The 27,055-nt window shown below is 38.9% G+C and overlaps 1 long non-coding RNA gene across 2 annotated transcripts in view; it reads right to left on the bottom strand.

The window, feature by feature from the left end:
* Nucleotides 1-237: 237 nt before the first annotated feature.
* LOC121517782 overlaps nucleotides 238-27,055 on the bottom strand; it is a 145,511-nt gene continuing 118,693 nt past the window's right edge. Inside the window, exons 5-6 of one of the 2 annotated variants that reach the window (XR_005992577.1) lie at nucleotides 22,576-22,872; nucleotides 238-689 (exon numbers count right to left, since the gene is read on the bottom strand). This is a non-coding gene — a long non-coding RNA (uncharacterized LOC121517782). The remainder of the gene's footprint in view (nucleotides 690-22,575; nucleotides 22,873-27,055) is intronic. The other variant, XR_005992576.1, reaches the window with a different exon arrangement.

The raw sequence follows: 27,055 nt of genomic DNA, 5'->3' as shown, positions 1-27,055 counted from the left end.
AAAGTCCCATCTCACTCTTTTATGTGTCTACCAGTCATTCAACACAACGTTACTGCACCCTGTGTCACCCACAGAATGGCAAGCTAACTAGTGGGGGATTGTGGACACCACAAAAGTTTGAAAGAAGACATTAAATTAAAAATATACCAGAAGTCTTAACAACTCAGTTAGACTCCTGTAGCTATTAAACATGACGGCTCATTTTCAGTGTTTTTTTTTGGTTTATTTTGCTTCAAATACAGAATCCCCAGGAGATGTATCTCCATATACACCAGAGAAAGTATTTCAGAAATTTTGTGAAAAGAGGGCAGTAAGCCAAGATTAACTTGACAGACAGGGTTTAAAATAAGAGACCCTTTTCTGTGGCTGGGATTACTGTCTGCACCTAACATCAGATTTATTACTCTCTGCACATTTCTGACTGCACACTTTCACACACATTGACCAACAGCCTTCAACACATAAAAACACATCAACAATCTCTCCTTACTAATTAATTGGGATTTCATCCCAGTGGTACTTACTCGTTTCCCAAATCTCATATTCACTGTCTCTCACAAGTTCAAAGATGTCCACCTCCAGCTTTCCAGTGGTAGAGCGGTTACTGTTCCTGTCTATGCTGTCTTTGGCCAGTGTGATGGCCAAATGCTCCCCTCTGCTGCACTCCATCGGGTCATCAAGGATGGCAGCTGAAGAAAAGAAAAGCAGAATAAAGACAAGAAATAATTAGCCCTGCTGGAAACTGCAGTGTTATAATGATTATCCAGATAAACTGTGAAGACAGCTCATGAATTTAAAAGTTCAGCCCATGGATTCTGCTCTTAAGGTTTGTGGATTTATTAGCACCAAACCTTGGGTGATATTTTGCCTACACTGCTGTCCATTAAGCTTAAGTGCCTACAATGGTTCAGTGCTGTTCTTAATAAATCCAGACACTCACTTAATGATGAAAATATGCTTTTATTCTAAAAGGGGGAGTGCTATTTAATGTATATATTGAATACAAGCTTGAAAGCTCAAAAGCTTCAAAATATGGCAACTCTTTGTAGATATTTTAAAAAATACAGCGAAAACATGACTTCATTACACAAATAACACAGAACAGCAGAAAAGTCTTCAAATGCTGGGTGGTGAGCCTGCATATAAATATAAACCATATTCACTGCAGCAGCTTTTAAAGAATACTGCTTCATTACATCTGTTTGTTCATGAAGAATTCAAGAATGTGGAAATAAGTTTAATGTCTTTAATAAGGCTGTCAAACTTTGTATTTGTTTCATTTATTCGCTCCAAGACTGTAATAACAGGTTCACAAAAAGGGTGTTTTGATAAATCATTGCACTACACATTGAGAATTTCTTTCTTTTGGGGGGGGGGGGGGAATGATTACTTTAAAAAAATGTTATTTTAACATGCAAAGAGTTGTATTGATTTTTGAACTGTGAAGCAAAAAGACCCCATTACACAAAAAAAAAGAAAAGTTTTTTTTTTATTAAGTGTTAAAAGTCATACAAAAAATCAGCAAAATGCTAAATATCAGCATCAATAATCGGCCAGGCCAATATTCATTCAACCACTAAATAATAACAGGCAGTCTGACTTTGGGTTCTACTGCCAAACATTTAAAGGGATACTTGAACGTTTTGGCAAATTCACCCATTGCCACAATTCCTATAGTCTTAGTAATAGGTTTGTTTCCTTTAGTTGTCGGTGCAAGCTGTTTCTAGATCTGGGGGGACTGATATACCAGCTGCACAGCTAACGCTATGGAAGCAGACGGAATTTTTTGCTTTCCCTCATCAAACTCATCAAATACAGAATCCAACAACTCTAACGAAATAATCATGGAACATGACGAGACGGAGATGTTTTGAAGTGAAATGCAAAGTGGGAACTACAATCCAAACATGGCTGCTGCACTGTGTCACTCCGCCCAGTGGTTTACTCAAGAAATAGTTCCGAGTAATTGCTTCATGTGTCGTAACGTTACATAATTATATGTTATTATTTCATAGCGTAGTGAATGTGCAGGTCACAACTTGTCCACGAGAGCATTTTGGAGTTGTTGGATTCTGTATTTGATGAGTTTGATGAGGGAAAGCAAAAAATTCCGTCTGCTTCCATAGTGTTAGCTGTGCAGCTGGTATATCAGTCACCCCAGATCTAGAAACAGCTTGCACTGACAACTAAAGGAAACAAACCTATTACTAAGACTATAGGGATTATGGCAATGGGCGAATTTGCCAAAATGTTGAAGTATCCCTTTAAGGTACAGTATGTAATATTTCAACGAGTACTAGAATTTAATGAAACAAACTTGTTTAAAATAAAACCTTATATCTATAAGTAGGCTTATCTAAATTAGAGTTTAATTGCCTGGCTATATAAAATTCTTTAATGTTTATCGACTTAGAATAAGTCTTTTATTCATACAAAGGGATGTTCCCCTCCATGGACTGTACCATCTTGGACTTCTGCATCTTGTGTGTTTTTACAGAACCATAGATGGGAAAAAAACAGACTTTTTTTTTTTTTTTTAATTCCCCTGGTTACCACCAGAAAAGAGCATCACAATCTAGAATCTGACTGTTAGATGCTGCTAATATTCCCCCATTATACACATTCTACCCTTATTTAACTGATTATTTAAGGTCAAATGCACTGATGCTGTATTTGAATCAAACATCCTTAATGTTTTCTGTGATCCTTGGTAGAAAAGGCATGGGAAACTGAACAGGAACATACATTCAACTCCTAAAGAATATGATTTACATACTATTTATATCCTTTAGGAGTTGAATGTAGTCTCTTACTTCTATACCTGATAATTAGTTTGTCCATGAATTCAGTTTTCTCATCAATGTATGATGTTTCCTTCAACAACTCTGTGGCCACTGAGACATCAATCAGATTTAAAAGATCACTGGAAAGCTGAAATGCTAACTGTGCTCAACATCATGCTCTGAATCGGCCCAAACACATCAGCTTGCTGCATAATCAACCACATCATCAATGTGACCTACAATATGCCATGACAGGGTCAACACTCAGGGGAAGGGACACAAAACGAGCAGCAAATGTCAGTGAGCAGGTTTTCTAACTGATATAATTATCCTGGGTTTATTCAAAGCTTCTCAAGTTAAACAGATCAAACACAAAGGTAAAGCAGAGGCAGGAAATACAACGGTGCAACTGGGAAAGTGCATTTTGATAAGGCACACTGAGTATAACTTGGCTGAAAGCTAAATGTCCTATATGGAGAAAAATTACTGGTGGAGTGCTGTTACTTCATATCATATCGTATTAGACTAAAATGCTCAGATGTTTGAAGTGACCCTTTCCCTGTCAATTACAGAGTCATACAAACAACCACTAAATGTATCCAAAAGGAAAGAAACAGACTCACTGATCTGCAATCATCATAGGGTAGAGTCACATCAAGTCTATATCTACATCTGATGAAAATGCTTTGCACAGGAGCACAGGAAGGTCATCTGGGGTTGAACTCATCTCTGATTAAAAAGCTGTGGATAAAGGATATAAAGTCTTTATGCACATTATGGCCCCCATTTCAATCTCTTGGAGCTTCCAAGAGCTCAATAAGATCTCTCTTGAATACCTTCATGTGATCAAAGGCACACATTCGATTAAAATATCATGCATGGGCAGGGAGGGATATCTCTGTACTTTGCAATGAGTTGTAATTCATGTGTTTACCTCAAAGTGTGATTGCAAGGATATATTTATAGATGACTGTTCTGTCAGATTTCATAGTGCAGGGGAAATATCTTATCTTTAAAAAAAACCCTATACCAAACTACTTCAGAATGCCATACAACCATCTTAATGCATTGGTTCTCAACCTGAGTTCAAAACCCTAAGAGCAGACACTGGACACTGGGAAATGTGACATTTTCCAAGTTTTCAGTTTTACCAAATTGTACTAAACTATGACAAAAGTACATAAAACACTTGGATATTAGTAAGTTTAGTACAGATACACAGCAGAAGTCAACCCAAAGAAGCAGGTTTATGCCCACTGAATAAATCTCATAATTCTGATGTGGGTTGGTCTCACAGGAGCTGACATTTGATGGAGGTCAATAGATAACAGATGGCAAACAAGCAGGACTGTTTTCATGCAGTCAAACATGAGCTGGCCCTTGATCCACTGAAAATGATCATTGAGTAGCCCAGGGGTGCATTAGCATGCTTTGGACTGTGGAAGTGAGGCTCTTGCAAAAGTAGGTATGAAACGAGATAAAAACATTTCAAGCACAGGAAAGTGATCTCAAGGGGTCTCTTCTCACAAATTTGTCCCTATGGACAGAGGTCAGCATCTAGTTGTACTCATTACACTGCTGAAACAAATGCTCTCTTGATTGCTGTTGCGCGAACTTAAACGTAAACACACACTGGTTTATTTATTTTGAATCTTGTATTTATAGCAAGAAATGTATTTATAAAGAAGCTATGCAACAGTTAGCATAAACATTAAAAACTTTTACCTGTAATTGTTTTTCCTCTTGATTTGTGTTTTCATCTTTCTAGTCATTCTTAATTAGTTTAACTTAAAAAATACAGATCAGAACACCTCCCAATTACCACCAGCATTCCCCAGGGCTCTGTCCTGGGTTTACTCCTATTAATAATCTACCCCCTGCCTCTTGTCAAAATTTCCGGGTAATTTGGTGTCCTCTTTATCAATATGCAGATGACAACTAGCTCTATCTGTCTCTGAGCTCTGCCCTTCCATCATTTCCCCTTTCAGACAGCATACTTGAAGTTAAACCCTAGTTCTCCTACAGCTTTCTCAAAGTTGATAACAATAAAACTGAGATTCTAGCCAAATCTGAAACCCAAGTCAAGAGTCTTGGTGCTATCTCTGGCAGCATGCTTTCCTTTGTAACACCATTCAATAATGTAAACCTGCTGCTTATTTCCACCTATGCAACACCAACCATCCTTGCTCGTCCCTTACGCAAAACAGCACAGCCATTTGTATCAATGTCCTTCTAAACTTCCATGTTTATTACTGTACTTCTCTTCTTTTTGGTCTTTCTCATAAACCTTTTTAGAAACTTCAACTGATCCAGACCTCAGCTGCCTGGATCATCACCAGAACTTCATCCATAGAGCACATCACCTCCTCCTCACACAACTTCACTGGCTGCCAGATATCATATTAATTATAAGACTCTCCTTACGTTCAAGGCTTACCATCACCTCCATGCTTCTCTGATCGCAGTCATATCCAGACCTCTACCCAGGGGGTCTACACACTTTTAAAAAACAAATGTAAGATTCCTCAAGACAGTTTGAGATGTTGACTAAGAGAAATTAATAATTGTACAAATGGTCAAAAAATAAAGACTTGTGAGATTTTATGGTACAATGGACCAGAACTGACTTTACTATAATGTACATTTATAGTACAGGGCAATTTAGGGGCAGCACTGCTGTAAATGCTGTAAAACTACAACAGAGCAGTTGCTCTGTTGACAAAGCAATGGCTCATGGGATTTCTAATGTTTAGTTGAAAATGTGTGTAAAATTGTTATGTTTTTGAAGTTACTGGTGTTTTACACCATGTTCAGTGTGTTATAAGCACAAGTTCAGTTAATAATTGTGACACCCTAAATGTGAGAGGTATTACTGCAGGTGAGGTTTCCTAATGTATTTTAAGTAACTGGAAGAAAACTAAGTTGAGCCTCTGCTCATTTTGGCAAGAAAGATGATTGTTAAGAAAGCGTTCTGGGTCCAGTCTACTCTTCACCTGCTCTTTGAAATCCTGTCTGAAACAACCTACCATTTATTGCTAATAACACTTGCTCATTTATGGTACCTTTATTTGCTTTTGCTTACTTAAACCCTAAATTTGAGTTGTTTAAATTGCCCCTGTATTTATAAGGTGACCTGGGGTGCCCATAAAGTAAAGTCTTCCTGAAGACCTACAAAGTCCTACACTGTCTAAGGGTACACTCACAGCAGGCACTCTGTACTCCTGCGCTAAAGCTGTTTGACCCACTCCCCAGCCCCCCTTCGCGCTCACTGACAATGCTCAAATGAATTTATAAGTGTTGATGACTCAGTATACACCAAGTTTTGTTGTTTAGGCTGTGAAATAGCAACCTATTTTATACAATATCTGATCTGAAACTGGGGTTATATCACCTGACCTGGGATCAGTAGGCTACGTTAATTGTACAGAGCCCGGTGGAGAGGGAGAGAGATAGAGGTTCATAGCAGAGGATGAAAGGTGTGTGTTATCCTGTGAACTGCTGTTTGAGGCTCAATCAAGGGAAGAGGCTTTATTTCACAAAGCAAAAAAACTCTCATATTCATCATAACCTGACTTTGCAAGAAACTTGTCCAAAATATGGACTGGACTGTGGTCCATTAGGATGAAAGGTTGTAGTGGAGCTGTGCAAATTTGGTTAAATTCTTCAGCTCTGATAAAATCTTTGTAACTTGTTGAAATACACTGAGAAAAAATGTATAGTTCTCTCTCCATCTCTCTAGAAAAATCTTGTCATCTCGATCAGCCTCTATCTTTAGGACAGTGTGTCTGTTGAGCATGCAGCTGCTGCCTGGTGTGCCCTGTGCGCCTTGAAGCAGTTCATGTTTTGTCACATCCCTGTTCTAGTGTTCCTTCACTTGCATTCGTACTGTGCCTAGGCCTACCTTTTTCTTCTGTGCCAGGGCCGCGAAGCATGCCGCACCCAGGCATGGAATAAAGGTACTCAGACTGGTCAAACGTGGCGAGGCACAGTACAGATAGCCTAGTGTGAGTGCGCCCTAAAGACAGATTTTTGTGATATAAGCACACGGAATTGAAGTGTCTCTGCAAAGTGGCAGCCAAGGGTGAAAAACCCATTATCCTTATGAAGGATCTCCTGGCTTCTCTATTAACTCAACAGCTACATCTCCCTCTTTCCATCAGTTCAGTTGTTAAATGTAAATCAAATGAACTAGCTTTTCACCAACTGAACATGGTAATTCATGGAAATGTGCTCTTCAACTCTGGGTCTTGCTTGGAGGAAAAGTCAGAGGGAGAGTTCAGAGGGACTTGGCCTTTGATCAATTGATGCTTTTAAAGAAAATGGAAACTGTAAAGTGATTGAACGAGGTCTTTATTTGTAATGGAAATCAAAGCTTTCAGTTGAAATCATACACTATGCGGGCCTGGAGGCTGCAGTTTCAGGACCGCAGTTTCCGGTCCACAGTTTCAGGACCGCAGTTCTAGGACCATGGCGTTTTTCTAGGACCCTGTTGGAGGCTGGTTTCAGGACCGCAGTTGTAGGCAATACTACGTTCAGGCAAATTACTTGATTTTTAATGACAAACAAATAAAACTTTCTCAGTACTCACACTTTTTTGTTGTCTGTCTTCTTTCCTCAAACTGCAGCCTCTTACGGTGGATGGTGCTGCTGACAGAAACCAGGGTCCTAAACATGCGGTCCTAAAACTGCAGTCCTGAAACTGCAGTCTCCGCAACTGCAGCTATACCCTACTCGCTACTACGGATAAACTGTATATGTACTGTCAGTAATTAATTTACCTTGAGGAGCTGAATAGACTCACCTCAGGTAAAAAACGATGTAGGGCCCATTCATCATAAGAAAAAACCCTCAATCATGCTACAGTAAAGCTTCTTGCAGAACTTGATGTGATGAACAGCATTTCAAGAACGAGAGGGAATAAAATCTCTGCGATTATGTAGTCTCATTTAAATGCTTTAAATTGGGAATGTATTACAAGGACACAAATCTACATATCTGACTTGTTTCAGGTTGCCTCTATTTAAATAATTCATCAATATGCGCTCCAAAAGCATTCATCATGATTTTTTCCTTTGCTTTTAATTAGGAGTGCGAGTAGTTAAGTATGGCCCTACGTACAACTTCATTTTAATGATAAGCCCGCTTTATTTTGTCCAAGAGGGATCACATTTGTTTTTTTCTGATTAAATGCCAACAAAGAATCAGTGCTGTGTACTAGTGCAAGTTTGCTTAAGCTTCACAACACTAAACTTAGAGGCCACTGTGGCAAAGCAGCCCACTGACAAATCAAACTGTCCTGTGGGACACTGACTGGGACTTAAGCTCTCCTTATTTTTGCTGACACTGACAGGGTATCTCTTTTTTATTTATAAAACCAGATTTGGTCAAAAGTGTGCCAAACTCAAACCTAGCTGATAGAGATATTCAGCAAAAATGTTAGCATTTGAGTTAAATTGATGGTTTACCGCTGGACAAAGGGCAGTGTACAGCATTTCTCATGAAATAACCAATGCATGTGTGAAAAAAACTGTTCTAAAGATTTGTCCTTGTGATATTCTTCAGTGTGGGGTCCAACATAGAAGTTACTGAATAGGTCTGAGGCTCTCAGTTGGAAGTTGTTGATAAAAAGCTTCAATTTCATCCGTGCTGAAGACCCTTAATATACACTAACATATCTAAGCCAAACAGGCCTTCATTGGGGCAGTTTGAAAATGTCTGCCAAACTACCCATCCATCCATTTTCAAACTGCTTCTCTCATTTGGGTCGCAGGGAGCCTGACCCCGATATCATTGGGCGAGAGGTGGGGTACACCCTGGAGTGGCTGCCAGTCAATCACAGGGCTGACATATAGAAACAACCAGGCAGTCTGACACTCACACCTACAGACAATTTAGAGTCACCAGTTAACCTAATGGCCATTTTGTTGGTGGTGGGAGGAAGCCGGAGTATCCAGAGAGAACGCACGCATGCACGGAAAGAACATTCAAACTCGGCACAGAAAGGCTCTGAACTGACAAATTTCGGGAACTTGCTGTAAGGCAACAGTGCTAACCACTTCATCTACTTCCTTTAAAATCCAGACCACATGATCAGTAGTACTCACAAGATCAGGTAAAAAAGTTACACATTTTAACATGGTGCTCCATATTACATAACTTTGCACATCCTTGCATCCTCTCTCAGGTGATCAATTAAAAAATGCTTATATCAGCTCTGACCCCATACATGTGATCAGGATTTTGTTCTAAGATGTGACATCATTGGTTTGGAGGTGTTGTGTCTGCCAAAAAGCTGAACCTCCACCCAGTTCACAATTTTTTTTAAGCATAAAGAAATAACAATTTATTCCCACAGCACTGAGCTGCTTAAAATATAACCGTTTAACATGCTCAGATGATAAATATTGATAGACTAGCTAACTTCATGCAGGGAAATGTAATCTTAAATATCGTGGCATCACTAAGAATTTTGTTTAGAATTTTTTATTTAATTAAAAAACAGCAGTAAACTCTAACAGAGATCTATTGTCAATCATTAAGCAGATCAGTAGAACGTGAAGGTAATGAAAAGCCTCAGTCATCATCGCTAATGACACAGATCTATACACAGATGAGGATATTCCAAAGGGACATTAAATGATTACATTTATGAACCAAAGTAATACCAGATAATCAGATATGTAAGATATAATGCTGCATGTAAGGATTGTTTTGTGTTCCAGACATTTCAAGACTAAAGTTCCACACCATATTTATGTGAAATAATCGGAAAAGTTTTAAAATCTTTCCTAAATGAGGGGTTCTTTTATCTACACAGCTGGCTATAGTATAATCAGCTTTTCAGTCTGACATCAGTGCATGACGACGCTCAAAATGACATTGTGAAGTGAAGGATTTCTTTAAATGATCCTCCTCTGTCCTCATGTCTGTTCCTCACATTTCTCTTTCAAATCCTCACTGAGACACGAGGAAATGAAGTGGGTGAAGATGGAAGGATTCCAAAATGGTAATTGGGATAGAGCTAGAGTAAGCCTTATTGATACATGACACATGTTAAGGGTGTGAATCTGTCCTTGTAGAGACGATTCGAATCTCCATTCACAAGCTACGATTTGATTCACTGACGATCTGTTAAATTACAGAATGATCTGGTCCGATCGGATCGGATCTGATTCAGATTGATCTAGTACAAATAACTTTTGTGCTTTAAAGGGATACTTGAACATTTTGGCAAATTCGTCCATTGCCATAATTCCTATAGTCTTAGTAATAGGTTTGTTACCTTTAGTTGTCGGTGCAAGCTATTTTTAGATCGCCGCCGCCGAGTTCAGACCTGCTGTGCCAACTCAATGTAAGCAGATGGTATTCCGGCTTTCCCTCATCAAACTCATCAAATACACAACCCAACAACTCCAAAACGCTCTCGTGGACAAGTTGTGACCTGCACATTCACCGCGCTATGAAATAATCATGTATAATTATGTAACATTACGACACATGAAGCAAATACTCAGAACTATTTCTTGAGTAAACCACTGGGCGGAGTGACACAGTGCAGCAGACATGCCTGGAGTGTAGTTACGGCTTTGCATTTAACTTTAAAACATCTCTGTCTCCTAATGTTCCATGATTATTATACAGTATATATCCCTTTAACAAAAATGAGAAAAAGTGGAAAACAATTGCTAAGAAGAAGATTTATAAGAAGCATCCCAGTGCAAACATTATGAAATTATATTTAAAGGACAATGTTTTCATCACACATATGCCAAGGTCTTTCACATTAAGAGTTAGTTGGGAAGTAAATATTAAAATGAGTTTTTACTGGTACATACATTTTTGTCCTTCTGTACTTGTAACTTCCCTGGCTTTATGAACCCTGATAACAGTAAAAACTATAATAATAAATTTGCCCCAAAAACACAAATTGAAGCTGATTTAAGAAGATTTGGATAGACAGAGCACTGTGTGTCGGCTAGTACAGGAGAATAAAGGGTTAAAATAATATTGAAAACAGTGAAATAAAACCAGCTTTCTATAATTACATTTTCTCCTTTCATAATTCCTCTTAATGTGAATATTTAGTTGACATGTCGGTAAAACATTGTTATCTCCACTCTTTTTATATCTGACTGTTCTTCACTGGAGATCAACTGATTTCTAGCTTGGTGAAATCCTATCTTTTTAATTTATTATACGTATATGTATTCATTAAGTCACCAAATCAAGCACTTTGGTTAACACGTTATGGTTGTAAACCCGTGAAGACATTGGGCTGTTGTTATGGTGATATGTGAAGACTTCCCCGAGTTTTAACTAAGAAAAGTGTTTATGTTTGGGTCTGTTTGTGCTGCCGCTTTTCCCCAAAACGTACAGAAGGGCAGTCGTTCCAAAAGCTATCCTTCCTTCATATCAAGTCCACATGACTTGATTTCTGAGGTGGAGAACTGTAAGTGCCAGACATTTTGGTGATGACCGGTGAAATACATCCAGCTACCTAGCAAGTACCTACAGCTCACGTAACTGTTGTTAAAGCTAAAAGGTCACCCCAGGTCGTGCATGATTAAAAACACCGAGCCAGAGCATGGCAGAACAGGCTATGATGACAAGCAGCAGAGCCTCAGTGAACCTCTCTAATGTTAAAACCGATCCATAGACCAACTCATGCTACTGTTTTACCGATCCAGGTTTCTATGGACCGATGCACTCTGACCTTTGACGTTAAGTTTGGTTAACAATCCACATTGGTTTATCTTTACACCACTAATACATGTGGTTTACTGACTGAAGTCTTCTTGTGATATTTTTACATCTGTGAAAAAAAGCATTGACTGAAGGTAAGATGGCTGAACATAAAGAGGCCACAAGATCCCTGGGCTTTTCTTTACAAAGAGGCTGATCCTGGTGTTACAGCACTTTAAATATATGGTTTTGAACTCATAGCAAAATCAATCAGAGGAGACCGATTAAAACACGACTAACAAAGAAACTACTTCTGGATATATAATGTGTTACCCATTTTCCTCATCACATGACTACAACTGATCATGTGACTGGTTTTGAAACCTTAAAGGAAGAAGCTTAGCAGCCATTCTGTATATGGCCTGGCCTATATGGCTGAAACTTGTCATGTATTCATGGTCTGTTGCCTTGATCAAATAAAGCTTTTATTAACTACACCCATCTGAGTGCTTCTTCAAAAGCATTTCTCATTAATTTGATGGTTGCCTGGCATTAATTAGCAGAGAAACTGTACAAATACCAAAGCTTTTTCAGTGTCAGATATTTGCTGTTTATTCTGCTGATGTTTTTGGTACAGTCATGGACGATATTGGCACCCCTGGAATTTTTCCAGAAAATACACCATTTCTCCCAGAATTTGTTGCAATTACAAATGTTTTGATATACACATGTTTATTTCCTTTATGTGCAGTGGAACAACACAAAACATCTGAAAAAAAAAGACAAAATTGACATAATTTTACACAAAACTCAAAAAATCGGCTGGACAAAATTATTGGCACCCTTTTTAAACTGTGGGTAAATCATTTTATTTCAAGCATGTGATGCTCATTTAAACTCACCTGTGGCAGTAACAGGTGCTGGCAATCTAGAAATCACACCTGAAGCCAGTTAGAATGTATAACAGTTGACTCAACCTTTGCTGTGTGCCTGTGTGTTACACCAAGCATAGAGAAGAGGAAGAAGGGCCTGAGGACTTAGGAAGCAAAATTGTGGGAAAATATGAACAATCTCAAGGTTTCAAGACCATCTCCAGAGATCTTGAAATTCCTTTGTCCACTGTGCGTAATATAATCAAGAAGTTTATAACCCATGGAACTGTGGCAAATCTCCCTGGACGTGGACAGAAGAGAAAAATGGACAAAGGAATGCAACGCAGGATAGTTGGAATGGTGGATAAACATCCTCAGTCCATTTTCACACAAATTCAGGCTGTCCTGCAGACTCGGGATGCAAAAGTGTCAGCTCGGACCATACGTCGTAATCTGAATAAGATGAAGCGCTATGGCAGGAGACCGAGGAGAACCCCACTGCTGACAGACATAAAAAAGCCAGATTGAAGTTTGCAAAAATATACCTGAGTAAGCCTCAGTCCTTCTGGGAGAACATTTTGTGGACAGATGAGACTAAAGTAGAGCTTTTTGGAAAAGCAGGTCATTCTGCTGTTTACAGAAAATGGAATGAGGCCTACAAAGAAAAGAACACAGTACCTACAGTCAAACATGGAGGAGGTTCAAAGATGTTTTGAGGTTATTTTGTTGCCTCTGGCACTGGGTGCCTTGACTGTGTGCAAGGAATCATGAAATCTGAGACTATCAAAAAATTTTGGGCTGCAATGTAGGGCCTAGTGTCAGAAAGCTGGGTCTGCGTCAGAGGTCATGGGTGTTCACGTAGGACAACGACCCCAAATATACCTCAAAAAGCACCAGAAATGGTTGGAGACAAAGCATTGGAGAGTTCTGAAGTGGCCAGCAATGAGTCCAGATCTAAATCCCATTGAACACCTATAGAGAGATTTTAAAATTGCTGTTGCACAAAGGCATCCTTCAAATCTGAGAGACCTGGAGCAGTTTGCAAAAAAAGCGTGGTCCAAAATTCCAGTTGATAGGTGTAAGAAGCTTGTTAATAGTTATAGGAGGTGATTGGTTTCAGTTATTTTTTCCAAGGGTGTGTAATCAAATATTTAGTTGAGGGTGCCAATAATTTTGTCCGGCCCATTTTTTTAGTCTCGTGTAAAAGTATGTTAATTTTGGCTTTTTTTTTCGGACTATTTGTGTTGTTCCAATGCACATAAAGGAAATAAACATGTGTATACCAAAAACATTTGTAATTGCAACAATTTCTGGGAGAAATGGTGTATTTTCTGGAAAAATTCCAGGGGGGCCAATACTTTCGTCCATGACTGTATTTGCATACACCTCTATGTGTCTAGACACACATGAACTCATGCATGTCAATAGCTGAGAGTACTGTGCATCATGCTTGTCTAATCGTTGTTTTATTCACTTGAAGCAGCATGACTCTGAACTATACCAGAACCAATTTGTGAGCTAGTGTGACTGCATGGAAAATATCATTTTCAGCTACACTTCCATCAATCTCACCCACAAGCCCTGTGGTGTGCACAACTAAAGGAACTGGAGGTGATATCTTACATAATTAGAAAACCTCACTGACAGAAGACCGAATGACTAGAAAATGACTTCTTGGTGTCATGTAATGCAATTAAAGCTCACGCACAAATCTTTTGAGAAGCAGGCAAGTGGACTGGTCAGATGTTGATGATGGCTCACAGTAGTTTTAGTTAATTCAGTCTAAATTTGTACTTTGTCACTCATGCGGGGATCAATAAAAGGAATTAGGACAGAGTTCTAAACTATGATAATGTATGATGAAGTCACCATTTTCAGGCTTAAAAGAAGCATTTGACAGAGTCCCTTTGGGCTTTTAAATATAAGCTATTGACAGAGTGCTGTCTTACAACTTCCTTACACAGAGAACACACAGAAGTTGTAGCTAATCATACATTGTGCCTGAGAAAAGTATTCACAAAATTGGATGTTTTACCAATTTATTGATTTTATAAACAAAACATGGCCAGTATAACTAGGCTTTTCTAGCAAAAAGAAAAAAAAAGTGAAATGTCAAAGGGAAAACAGATTTCTACAAAGTAACATCAATTAAATAATATAAAGTGCCTAACAAATTTATTAGACCACCACCCAAAGTAAGGTTTATGCCACAGCTGCCCTAAATTAATAGTATTGGTAACTACCAAAATCATTTTAATGGTTCTGCAATGGTTAATACACCAATATGTAGAAGCTCTTTAACCCAAATGATATTTTTTATGCTAAAATATAATTATCATTATTATCCATGAATTTTCACATTTACTGATTTACAAACAAACTGAAAAAATAGTAAAGCACAATATTATTTCTTGATTAATATGGCAAATTATAGTTATTTATTTGAATTCCTGAACAGAAAAAATAGTTTTAGTGGTTGAATGTTATGCTTGATTCATTTCTGACTTCTTAGAGAAGCTCAGTAAGCCGGCTCAAATTTGGGAATAAAAAGGTGAATTCAGTTTGAAATTCCTCATTCCTGTTCAAAATGGTAAAATGTGGAGCGCTCACTGAAAATAAAGAGTACGCATTGAAGCACTTCATGATGCTGGATGGTCTCTGAGACAAATATGCCAGGTGGTCTGATAAATTTGTTAAGCACTGTATGTAATGTGAAATGAGTGACTGCATAAATATTCCCCCCCTTTAAAGTGACTGGGCTAATTCTACAGAGGGACAGCCAACTGGTGCCAGTTATCCCACAACTGGTGAAATGGGGATCACCTAAGAGGAGTGAAGGTTTCTCAGGTGATTTTTGGATAAAGACACCTGTGTATGGAAGGTCCAGTCACTGGTTTATCAGTAATCCTCGCTACCATTACACCATGAAGACAAAAGAACACTCCAAGCAACTTAGAGTAAGGGTTGTTGAAAAGTATAAGTCAGGAGATGATACAAAAAAAAAAGAAAAAGAAAAAAAATGTCCAAGGCACTGAACATGCCCCAGAGTTTAGTTAAATCCAACATTAAGAAATGGAAGGAACATGGCACATGTGTAAATCTGCCTAGATCAGGCCGTCAACATAAGCTGAGTGATGGTGCAAGAAGGAGACTAGTGAGAGGGGTCACCAAGACACCTATGACTACTCTGAAGGAGTTACAAGCTTCAGCAGCTGACATGGGAGAGACTGCATACAACAACTGCTATTCACGTTCTTCAACATTCAAGATGAGACCAAAATTGGTGCTTTTTGGCCGTCAGACATTATGTTTGGTGGACACCAAACATTACACATCACCATAAACACACCATACCCGCTGTGAAGCACGATGGTGGCATCATGCTGTGGTGATGCTTCTTGGCAGCCGGCCCTCGAAGGTTTGTAAAGGTAGAGGGTAAAATGGATGTGGCAAAACATAAGACAATCTTTATTTAGTCTGTAACAGAACTTGGGAGGAGATTTATTTTTCAGCAAGCCTATGACCTGAAGCACACACTAAACTACAGAGAAATGGTTTGAAGACAACAGTTGGAGAATTTTTAAATCCTGATCCACCGGTGACAACTTATTAAGCGGATTATTATGGCTGTAAAAGCAACACCGAATAGAGTCAAACAACACAATTACATGACTTAAAAAGAAAGACGGAAAAAGCTTAGTTTATTTCCCAGAATTAATTGGACAGTGACTGTGGAAGATAGAGACAGGGTGATGACAGCTGTCTCAAAGAATAATCTCAGGGTTTCTGTGCAATATGCAAGGGTTACAATCTCATGTTTTCTCTTGTGTGCACTTTGCTTGTCAAACTTGTATACCAATAAGTTGTATCTACAAGGTATGCATTTATCATCTAGTTATGACTGCAGGCTTATTCAGGGAACAGTGAGCACAGGGTCTCATGCAGCATATCTGTAAGACACAACTCTGAGGAAGGAGGGCTATATGTGTGATACTGTTATTGTTTGCCTGTACAAGGGATCATTTTTGTGTCTTGGGAATAAATCTTAATACAAGCAAGTCTCTATTCAATTTCTTCTCCTTGTTGCTTATTACCTGGCACTGCTGCAGAGCCATGCAGCTTTACAGCTGCAGCGAGCCAAGAACACATACACAACTGATACAAAAGTGAGTGTGAGAGGAGAAGCAGCAGAATCTTCCCTGGTTTATGCAGAAACACTTAGGAATGCTATCTGTAATATTCAAGAGTCTCTTCTACTGGCTCAAAATTCAATCCAAAATCAATGAAACCAAGGACTGCACATCATAAAATAGCAAAACACTGTTAAAATATGTTTTCACAGATTTTTCTTACTTTTGAAAGGCAGCAAAGTTACAATAATTTAGAAGAGTCATATACCAAACTCAAATGCAACAATGTCCTGGGTTACTGACTGAAATTGTGCACTCAGAGGGAAGAGAGAAATTGGACTATTTGGCAAACATCCTTTAAGGTCTGATCTTAAATACAGACAGCAAATGGTCAGAATATAGCAGATGCTGGTTCACTATCTTAAACAGCATTTTCTGCTTCATTTTGGTAAAGTATTGGCACAAGAGTATTTCAAGTTAGGGGTAAGCGATATGGAAAAAAAAATCATCACAATTTTTTTTTTTTATGGCCTGATGACGATCTCGATTTCATCGGGATTTTTTTCATTAAATTTCTAAGACAAATTTGCAAGTTAGTGACCAGAAAAAACAACCTTTTCTCTGATTTTTCTGTATTTCTTCTGCACCATCCTGTTGGCCAATGCATTATATGTATGTGTGAGTGTGTGTGTGTGTGTGTATATATGTATATATATATATATATATATATATATATATATATATATATGTATATATATATGTATGTATGTAGAGGTCTTATCCCACAATATATTAAAGTTCCAAACATTTATTTTCCTGCATTCTGATCGGTTCTGTCTTCTGGAAACAGTTTCTAAATTTTCTGCACCACTTTAGAATTATTATGTGTGTCTGTGTGTGTTTTAAAATCTACTTTACTGTTGATTAAGCACATTTTGACACTTTGATTTGCATTTTAAAGTATATGGTCTTTAAAAAGAATTCCTGCAGCTAAAGCTTTAAACAAGTAGCCTGTTCATACAGTATGCAATTTAACATCACATTTACTTCAGCCTTGTTCACAGACTGCCAAATACAGAAAATATAAATATGACACACATCTGATGAATTTCTGAGACATGTGGTTATGCAGTTAAGTAGTGACTGTATGTTATTTTAACGCAATTTTGGTTTTTATTTAAAAAGGGTTGTGTATACATTGATTTACTGCTCTGAATAAGGCTGTGATGAGCAGTGACATAAGCGTGTCACACTGACACCTGTCTGCTGCTTACAATGAAGGAGAGAAGAGGAGGAAAGGCAGGATTACGTGCTGCAGCAGTATGAATGTAGGCCAAAGAAATGCAAGTAAATCAATGATTTTATTATTTAAAACATTTTCTAATAAGGATCCATGTCTGGACCTTTAGGACATCACCGCCTCCGTCCGTAAAAAGACGCTGATGTTGTAACATTTAACCTGTGACTGCGTTATCCTGACGTTGACTTGCCAGGTGGAAAGGCTTGTAAATAACTCGGAAAATAATCATTGAAAGCAAAACAATGATGGCTGTAACAGTTACAACAGTAGGCTATCTGCCTCAGACACACTTTACCCCACTGAACCGCAGTATGTGGACGGCAGACCGGAGGACGCTGTCTTTAGAGCTCATCATAAAAACGGTGGTAAGCTTTGTGCAGATTGTGCAAATAAATATTTTTTTGCACACTGATGGTTCAGAAAACCAAGACAATGCTTCGTATAAGAGTTAGAAATTGTCATGAGAACTAAATCTTAAGTTTCACTTTCACTTGCAGTGTGAGTCTCCGCTGCATCAGGGAGCAGAAGGGGAGGGGGAAGGGGCAAATAGCGAGAAGTAGTAGAGCCAATCCTACGATAAAACAGATTAAGCAGATCGCCAATACATTCTATTTCTTCATGATCTGAGATCATCTTATCGCGCACCTCTATTTCAAGTTTACCCACAGGATAAACTAAAAGCACACAAGTTGATTACAGCTGGATTCGAACAAGACCATGCAAATGTCAGCATGGGTCGAAGACTTCCACAAAGCATAAAATTGAGTCAGAGGAGAAGCTGTCAGAGGAGCACTCAGACTGATGAAAACAGACATGGCTATGTGGCTCAGGGAGGGTGGATGCCAAGAGAGAAATGATGGTGAGAAACCACAATAACCAGCAGCATGAATGGCTGGTTTAGCATTAGCTTTATGGGCCAAAAGTTCATCCTCCTGTGTATACAGAGGTTTCTCGTCTTTTATTTTATCCACTGACACACTGATGCAGATATTTGTTCAATTTCACTCCCACTAGGTTGGTGAAGCCTAAAAGCAATTCATCAGTACAAAGTAGTCCGCCCACTCCTATTTCTCCTGGATCAGCTGAGCCAACGCTCGAAATTCTGATGTCTTCATGCCCATTAATGGCCATCCATTCTCAGTAGCTGTTGGCAAACTTTTCAGCGATAGAAGAATGGGTTATTTCTGACAGCACGGTGATGCAGAATGAGCAACGGTTGTCATGGAAAGACAGCAGGGATTATGATTCATTGTAACCAGGCCACACTCCTGAAAATTTGACTCCAAAAAGAAGGCAGCTATTCCTCACAAGGAGCTCATGTGATGGAGAACACTTTCCCACAAAGCTGGCATTTGATATTTGCAGGAGAATTGTAAAACAAGGTGAGAAGAGTTTAATTTCTATCCCAGCTTCTAATTTGTGTTTATTACTTCCTTCGATTGCAGTACACGTTAAAAGGGTGGTAAACTAAGACAAACAGTTAATTCGCGCTATTGCCTCACTGCATGTAGGTTCCCTGGTTTAAACTGTGGTTGGACAGGGCCTTTCTGCCTGGAGTTTGCTTGTTCTCCCAATGCCTACTTGGGTCATCTTCATGCTCTCTGGCTTCCTCCCACAGTCCAAGAAGAATGTCTGTTAGTTTAACTGACGACAATAGATTGCCCATAGGTGTGCGTGAGTGTGGCAGGTTGTTTGTGTGTCTGTGCCAGCTCTGTGACTGGAAACCAGTTCAGGGTGTACCCCACCTCTCACAGCTGGTATCCAATCCAGGTACTTCAAATGGGAGACGCAGGAAAGAAAATGGATGAATGGGTATTGTAGCTCCTCGCCATGGGTCGGGGAGGTGTGCTCTAGTTGCTGCTCTTCTCTCATGAATCAGACCATGAACTCTGCTGTCATGCTCATGAAATCTTTTCAAAAGGATCATTTTGAACTTCTTCTGATATCCTGGGTCTGAATGTTCCACTTTTTAAAAAAGAGCTCAGGATAAAGACTTGTCAGGCTGTAAACCAGCTCTAAGAGTTTGTACTGACCTGTGACACCCTTTCAAGATGTCATACTGCCCCAAAAAAAGTGTAAAAATAGAGCATAAAAGGGGTTACATTTGGAATAAAGCATTAGAACTTTTAAGAAAATACATACTGCATGTTTGACAGTTTATCATCCTTAACAGCTTGTTCATCTTTCTCTGTGAAAATCTCAAACTCTCATTTCCACATCAGATCACCAAGAGCAGCATCACGATAAATTGCACAACACTGACTGTATCATTACAAAACATGACCTTGTTTTGTTGAATGCTGGACCAGTTTTTATGCCCTCTGTATCTGGACTGCACTGATCTCTTTTAAATTGACTTATTCCTTAACAGTGCTGATAGAAGTCTAAATATGATGTTGGTTTCCCATATTCTGCTACCTACAACCAGCTGAGTCTGTCCTGATTGTAGCTGTGACATTCACAGCAGAGGTTTAATTGATTATTTGAAGGTCAATCACTCACTGGGGATGATGTGAGTTGACATTAACAGTAACAGCTGCCTGATGGCCGAGGTCCAGAGGAAAGTCATACAGTGATATTAAATTTAAGAGCTGCCATCTTGACGGAGTAAGTCCTCTTAACACAGACAAAGAACAAACAGAGTTGTCAGCTTTTGCTGCCTGACTCTCCCCCTTTTTAAACCGTTGCTATCATCAGAATGAAGCTGCAATGTCATTCAGAGATCTGGTTTTCAGTAAAATTGAAATACCAGCAAAGAAAGAAGGGCGTAAAGGGGAGAAGTTTCATTTCTTCATGGACGGATGAATTCTCCCCTGGGTCAAATATGACGACAGAAACAGAAATATGCATAGCCTGGTGTGTTGCCAACTGCTGTCAAAGCTGGACAGGACAGAGAGGATCATTCTTTAAAGGCTGTAAACTCTGTGGAGGGCCATGACAAGAGTCAGTAACACATACAGACAGCATGGATTTATCCTAGCTCACCAAGTTTAGACATTTAGTTCTGTTATGATGCTTACATCACAATACTAACATGTATAAAAGATACTTTAGATTTTTGTATTCAGTTTAATTAATAATTATGAGGTCTTCAATTTGCATTTGTTCAGGCTGTAAGTAATAATAAGATTGAGGAAAGAAAAAAACAAATGAAGACAAATAAATGGTGTGTGTGTGTGATTAGAAAGACAGCAGATTTTTTTTTAATATGTTAGATTTTTTTTTTTTTGCTTTAAAAGAAGCAATTAAAAACAACCAGGGGTCAGCAGTTTAATGGGTCACAGACCAATAATAACCACATGTAAAATGAAGCTGGATAACAATGGCTACGTTTACATGAGAGCTTTAATTCCCCTTTAATTCAGAATAATAATCTTTAAAAAGATCTGTAAACACCTAATTTCGAATAAAAATGACCATTCCAAATTAAACTTAAATCCGAAGTAAGTAGCTGGTTTATTCTGATTTTAAATGCGAATTGAATAATTCCTCCATCATGTATACGTTCATTCTGCTTTGAATTAATTACGGTCCTTCTGCTCATGCTTGTTCCCTTGTCCTGTCACGATGATGCACATATTCCGCGCTAGCAGGCACATATTCCAGGATGGCCACCCAAAGCAAACATTGGACTCGAGCCCAGACTATTTATTTAATAAGAGCCTTAGACAATATGGATATAATGAAAAGAGCGGATGGACGGAAGCAGACAGTGTTTGTTTTTTCCGGTAGACGTAAATACATCACGTCCACCCGCTGTCCAATCAGAACCCTTCCCAACCCCCAGACCTTAAGTGGAATTGAATAAAGGCGATTAAACATGTTTCCCATTTAAACCTTAATTCAGAATTACTATTTTCATGTAAACGCGAAGGAGAATACTTTAATTCCGAATTATTTAATTCTGAATAATTAATTCCGAATTAAAAAACATCATTTAACCATGGCCACTGACAGTGGCTGTCACAAAGTTATAAACAAACACACATTTCAAAATTAATATTTCATTATTAAGCCACTGAATGACCATTTTCCTTAGTGCAACAGTATGCCTGTTCTAGAGCCTCAAACGTGGACTTAGATTTTGTCTCCCTCAGGCTACAACAGCCATGCTAATATGATTACCCTGAGGCTTCAACTAACACTAGGCTATGTTTCTATGATAGCTTAATTTAAGAAATTAAGATTTATCTCAAGAGAGACAATAAAGATGTTCAACCACTAAAATAGGGACACGTTTCATCATAACCAGTGAATCAAGTAAAAATTTAAGTTTTTAATTAAGTTATACTTCAGTTATTCGTGTAACTTTGTCTTCACACAGACTGATAAAAATTCATGACCTTTTGCTAAACCAACTGAGCGGAAAGTAAACATGGAGAATCCTAGCCCTGTGGTTGAACTTCTGAACATCTTTAAAGAAACTTCAGATGGTTTTAAAAAAGCCTCCTTCCACAACTCACAATCTCACAATTTTTTGACTCCTTTTGAACTGCCTTCATCTTAACAGCAATGCCACTATAGGGGGACTTATAGACAAAGTAAAAATCTTATCACACTAAGAGGAGATGACTACAAGAAATGGGAAGAAGATGCTGGAAATGAATGCCAAAAGTTCCTTTTCACTCAATCTTTCAGTCTAAATGAGTTTAAATGAATGATAGCTCAGACTGAGCAACTGTAAGTCAGAGTGACAGACACTGGAGGAAGAAACAGACTTAAAGAGAAAGCTACTGACTGAAAGAAAAAGGAAACTGACAGAAAAAATGGAGATGGAGGAAAAAACCCTGAGCAGGCCTGTTGCTGACCTGAGCAACAGACTGGCAGCCAGTTTAAACTTGATGTCAGTAGCACAGAGATGGTTCCATTGATGATGATGATGATGATGATGATGAGATGGGTAGTTTTGAGATGAAAACAGCATTGGTGAAGTGTCTGTAGTATGACTTTTAAACCCAAGGGAGTGGAGATGGGTAGGCAGAGGACTGGCAGGCACACAGTCATCTTGTCCTGAGGGAATTCCAGCTCTCAGTAAGTGTCAGTCAGCATATCTCCCTCCAACAGACTCGACCTACAGATACTGTAGATCCAGTGCATGTGATTGTCTGAAGGGTTAAGAGAGAGAGGCAGACAGTTTGATGAGAGGAAAGGTTAAGATGGGGGTAGGAAAGAACAGTGGTGTTGATGAATTAAAGAAAGAAAGGACATTGATTTAAATTCCACAATTAGTGAGAGGAAGAGGAGGTAAGCCACTGATAGTCTGAAGTAACATGAGACTGTTGTATTTGTATTCTATTCTATTATGCATGTTCCTGAGGTTGCATCAGAGAGTAAATCTCTTGCAGCAGACTGCTGTCCAAAATGCAGGCTGGTGCATGGTGAAAAGAGCATTTGGCATTTTAACCGGTAACTAACTGATATTGATCATTAAAGTGGAAAATTCAATCCAATTATGGATGTATCAAGAGGAGGACAATTTGGGCTGACTCTCCTTCAGATATAACTTACAAGGTATACATGTGATAATGTGAATAAAATTAAATAAAATGTACACATAAGTTCCCTGAAGGGAGAAAGAGTAACGTTTCTTGTAAATGACGAGGAGCAAATGCTCTCCTATTGGTAGGCGGCAGGATCCACATGGTTGACATCAGGTTGATTAGTCAAACTCCGTCATGCTAGTCTTGTCGAGTTGTGGTTGTGGGGAGTCCTGGATGCATTGTTAATTATGTCACACTACAAGACAATTTGTTGTTCCCGACACTCAAAACAGCTGAGTTTTGATGATGACCTATGACGTTGCAGTGGGGCCAAAATCTGACTAAAGTTGTGTAGTCTGAGACGGCCTTGAGAGAGTTATTCTACTGATCAGCTAAGATGAAAGCACTCCCAAATTAAAAAAAATATATATTAATCCAAGATTGAAATCCATGTTGAAAATAAGGGCATGACCTGGAGGATTTCTTGGGATCAAATAAAGACTGAATGAATCAATCAATCAACCAATCATCCATCCATCCATCCATTTTCTATATCACTTATCCCATTGGGGGTCACAGGGGTGCTGGAGCCTATCCCAGCTGTCATTGGGCGAGAGGCGGGGTAGACCCTGGACTGGTCCCCAGTCAAACCCAGGGTTGACATGTAGAGACAGACAACCAAGCACCCTCACACTCACACCTACGGCCAATTTAGAGTGATCAATCCACCTAACGAGAATGTCTTTGGTGGTGGGAGGAAGCCGGAGTACCCAGAGAGAATCCACGCATGCACGGGGACAACATGCAAACTCCACACAGAAAGGCCCTGGCCGGAAGCTAACCAGCAACCTTCCTGCTGTGAGGCAACAGCGCTAACCCCTGTGCCGTGGTGCAGCCCCATCAACCAATTGATTCAGCACAAAAAAAACTAATTAGCTAATTTGAGGAGATGACAGTTATATTATGTGTTGCAGGTCAGCTCAGTAAAATAACTTCTAGGTGAGTGTAAATAAGATGTCATGAGGCATTTAAATATTTCATCAAGAAAAAGAAAATTGAGTTTTTGATGAGAAACATGAATCAATATAAATGTGATATACTTTATTCTATCTCTAAGTTATGAAATAGATTTAGCATATGAGATCATAACCTTTGAACTTTTTAACTCTACTCAGCTCATACCAAACTCAAATGTGTTCTTGTTTTGTCTTTCCATCAAAAAATAGAAAAGTATGGATAGTAGTAATGACTAGGACTTGTATCATTAAGGAATAACGATAAAGGCATCAAGGTTACATTTGTGACCACCTCATTAAGAGATTGTTGGATTTTATCATTTGATAAGGGGTTATACACGTGGAAAGAAAGTGTCTTATTAAAGTTGGTTTTCTTTGATATACCATGTTGCTGTTTATACTTTGATCATCTGATCCATCTGTTTTCTACTTCAGACAAAAAAAGATGAAACAAGTATCATAAGTCTTTGTTACAGAGGGATGCCTGAGCTCTAGTTCTGGCAGAAAACGTCAGGGGGTTTAAGATGCTTCCTCATCACTCCTCAGTGTCTGCATGTAAAATAGATCTGTGAGGAGTGATAAGTTCAGAGCCATTAGCTAAACAAATGCACTTTGATGCTGTATTAAATATTTTGAAAACTTACAAACACAAGTTGTCTGACTAAAAAGTATTACTTAATTGATTGATTGACAAATTGCTGTGGTTTTATTGGTTTCATAGAGGTATGCTGGGGGGGCTGTATATCATAGTTCAGCTACACTGTTCTGACATTGTCATAGTCATCCATTTTGACAGAGATAAGAAGATGCTTTATTAAATTTAATACAACAATTATGCATTTTTTCTTATTGGATCTTTCTGTCATTTTGAGACCTGAATATCACACTGCAGCCTCTGACAGTGGCTCTGACACACAGACACACACAGAGAATAAACATAAGAAGAGACAGAGCAGGAGCAACTTGTTTCCTCATCAACTTCACAAATAAACTTGCCACTGTGTTTCTTAAATGTCATCAACCGTTTCTAACGACATTCAAAGTTAAGTTAAGCCGGCATGATCAGGCCCATGATAGTTTAACGTACGCTGACAGGGTCAAGCTGTTGTGACTGTCACACTGCAGCATGCACATTAAAGCTACAAAATAAACAATCAGCAAGTCTGTGCCGTAAATGGACCATTTGTTATCAAGCACCAGGACGAGGTGCCCTCTATGGCGAGAATCCCGTCACCTATGGTAGGCCTTGCATAACTTAGAATCTGCCTGGAGCATCATACCAGTTCATACCAGTTTAGTGACAGCAGTAGCATCACCTGCAACCTGACGCACATAAAAGAGGAAATCCACAGACTCTGCTGCAAAGTGATCAGTTCTATGCTGATGATGATGATTTTAGGCAGACTAAATTTCCACTCGTCCCTCTCTTGTCTATCACAGCTGCGCTGAAGTTCAACTGAGTGACCGTCCTTAAACAACCACCAACTGCATTTTCAGTGCACAGTGCGGAGCAGTCCTGTGGACTGTTCAGCCCGCAGGACTGGGGAGTTAATGCAGTTATTACAGAATCATGCCTGGCTGTGCGTGAAAGATACGACTGTAGTGCTATAAAAACATAAACACACGTGAAGCTATTATTCCAAACTGCAAGAGTTGGAGAAGGTTGGACTTGCTTGGATTTCAATGTGGGTTTTTGTGCTTCTACCTTAGGTAAGTAATCTATTTATAAATAAATGTACTTCTTCTTGTCCCTCTGACCTTCTGACTCTGGGCTCAGCTACACCCTATTATGAGGTTTTGTTGATGTAGTTAATTGAAATCGCTGGCATTTTTCTGGCATCAGCACAGAGTACTTTATTCTGAAATTCAAACTGGATATTTCAATTTGGTTTAGGTGAAACTTCCTGCCCTGCTCGATCTGCTCCTTGCTGAATAGATGTGCAGGGCTCCGACATCCGGCAAAAATAGGAGTGTGGCATATCTTCTGTGGAGGGCTCAACACTGCTGGACCTATGATGGAGCAAAGACGTACCACAGCAGAGCTGGTGGAAACACTCTCACCCACTAAAACTGAATCTTATGTACCTACTCCATTGCCATGACAGAGCATATCTGAGGGAATTTAGGGGTTAAATGTTGGTCATAGAAACAAAAACACCTGCAATTTTGGCTAAAATCCAAAAGCACAGAAGTGGCAGCTTGACGTGTTTCAGGTCACCTGACTATTGCATGTCTTTGTGATGTGACAATTGTGCATGCACACATCAGCATCATGGTAGAAATACAATATATTATTCACACCTATAATAGACATATTAATCAAGAAATATTAATGTGCTTTACTTTTTTCAGTTTGTTTGTAGAAGAAAATTAATGAAAAAAATTAATGAAAAAAATCGTGATAAAATCGAGATCGTCATCTGGCCATAAAAAAAATTGTGATATGATTTTTTTTCTGTATCGTCCACCCCTATTGCTGACTCCAGATACATACCAAGTTTAGTTGTGAAATCCAATACAACCTCTCAAAGTCAAAGGTTTCAAGGGGAAGTTAGCAATGCTAGGCCTTTCTTCCATTATCCAGCATTGCCAAATAGCTTTTCCCTGTATCTGTGGGAGCCTTTAATGTGACAGTCTGGGGAAATGGAAAGACATTTAGTGAGTCATATGAGCTGAGAGCAACCAAAGGGGCCAGAGCTCCTCCTGGGTGAAATTTCAGAATAATCCAAAACATGAAAAGAATGTTATTTACCTTCCCCTAACCAGTCATTTCTTTGTCTCATTCTCTTTCT

This window comes from Cheilinus undulatus, linkage group 2 (assembly GCF_018320785.1).
Source record: "Cheilinus undulatus linkage group 2, ASM1832078v1, whole genome shotgun sequence".
Lineage (NCBI taxonomy): Eukaryota > Metazoa > Chordata > Actinopteri > Labriformes > Labridae > Cheilinus > Cheilinus undulatus.
Note: the sequence above shows the minus strand (reverse complement) of the source record. Positions and strands in the feature narration are given on the sequence as shown.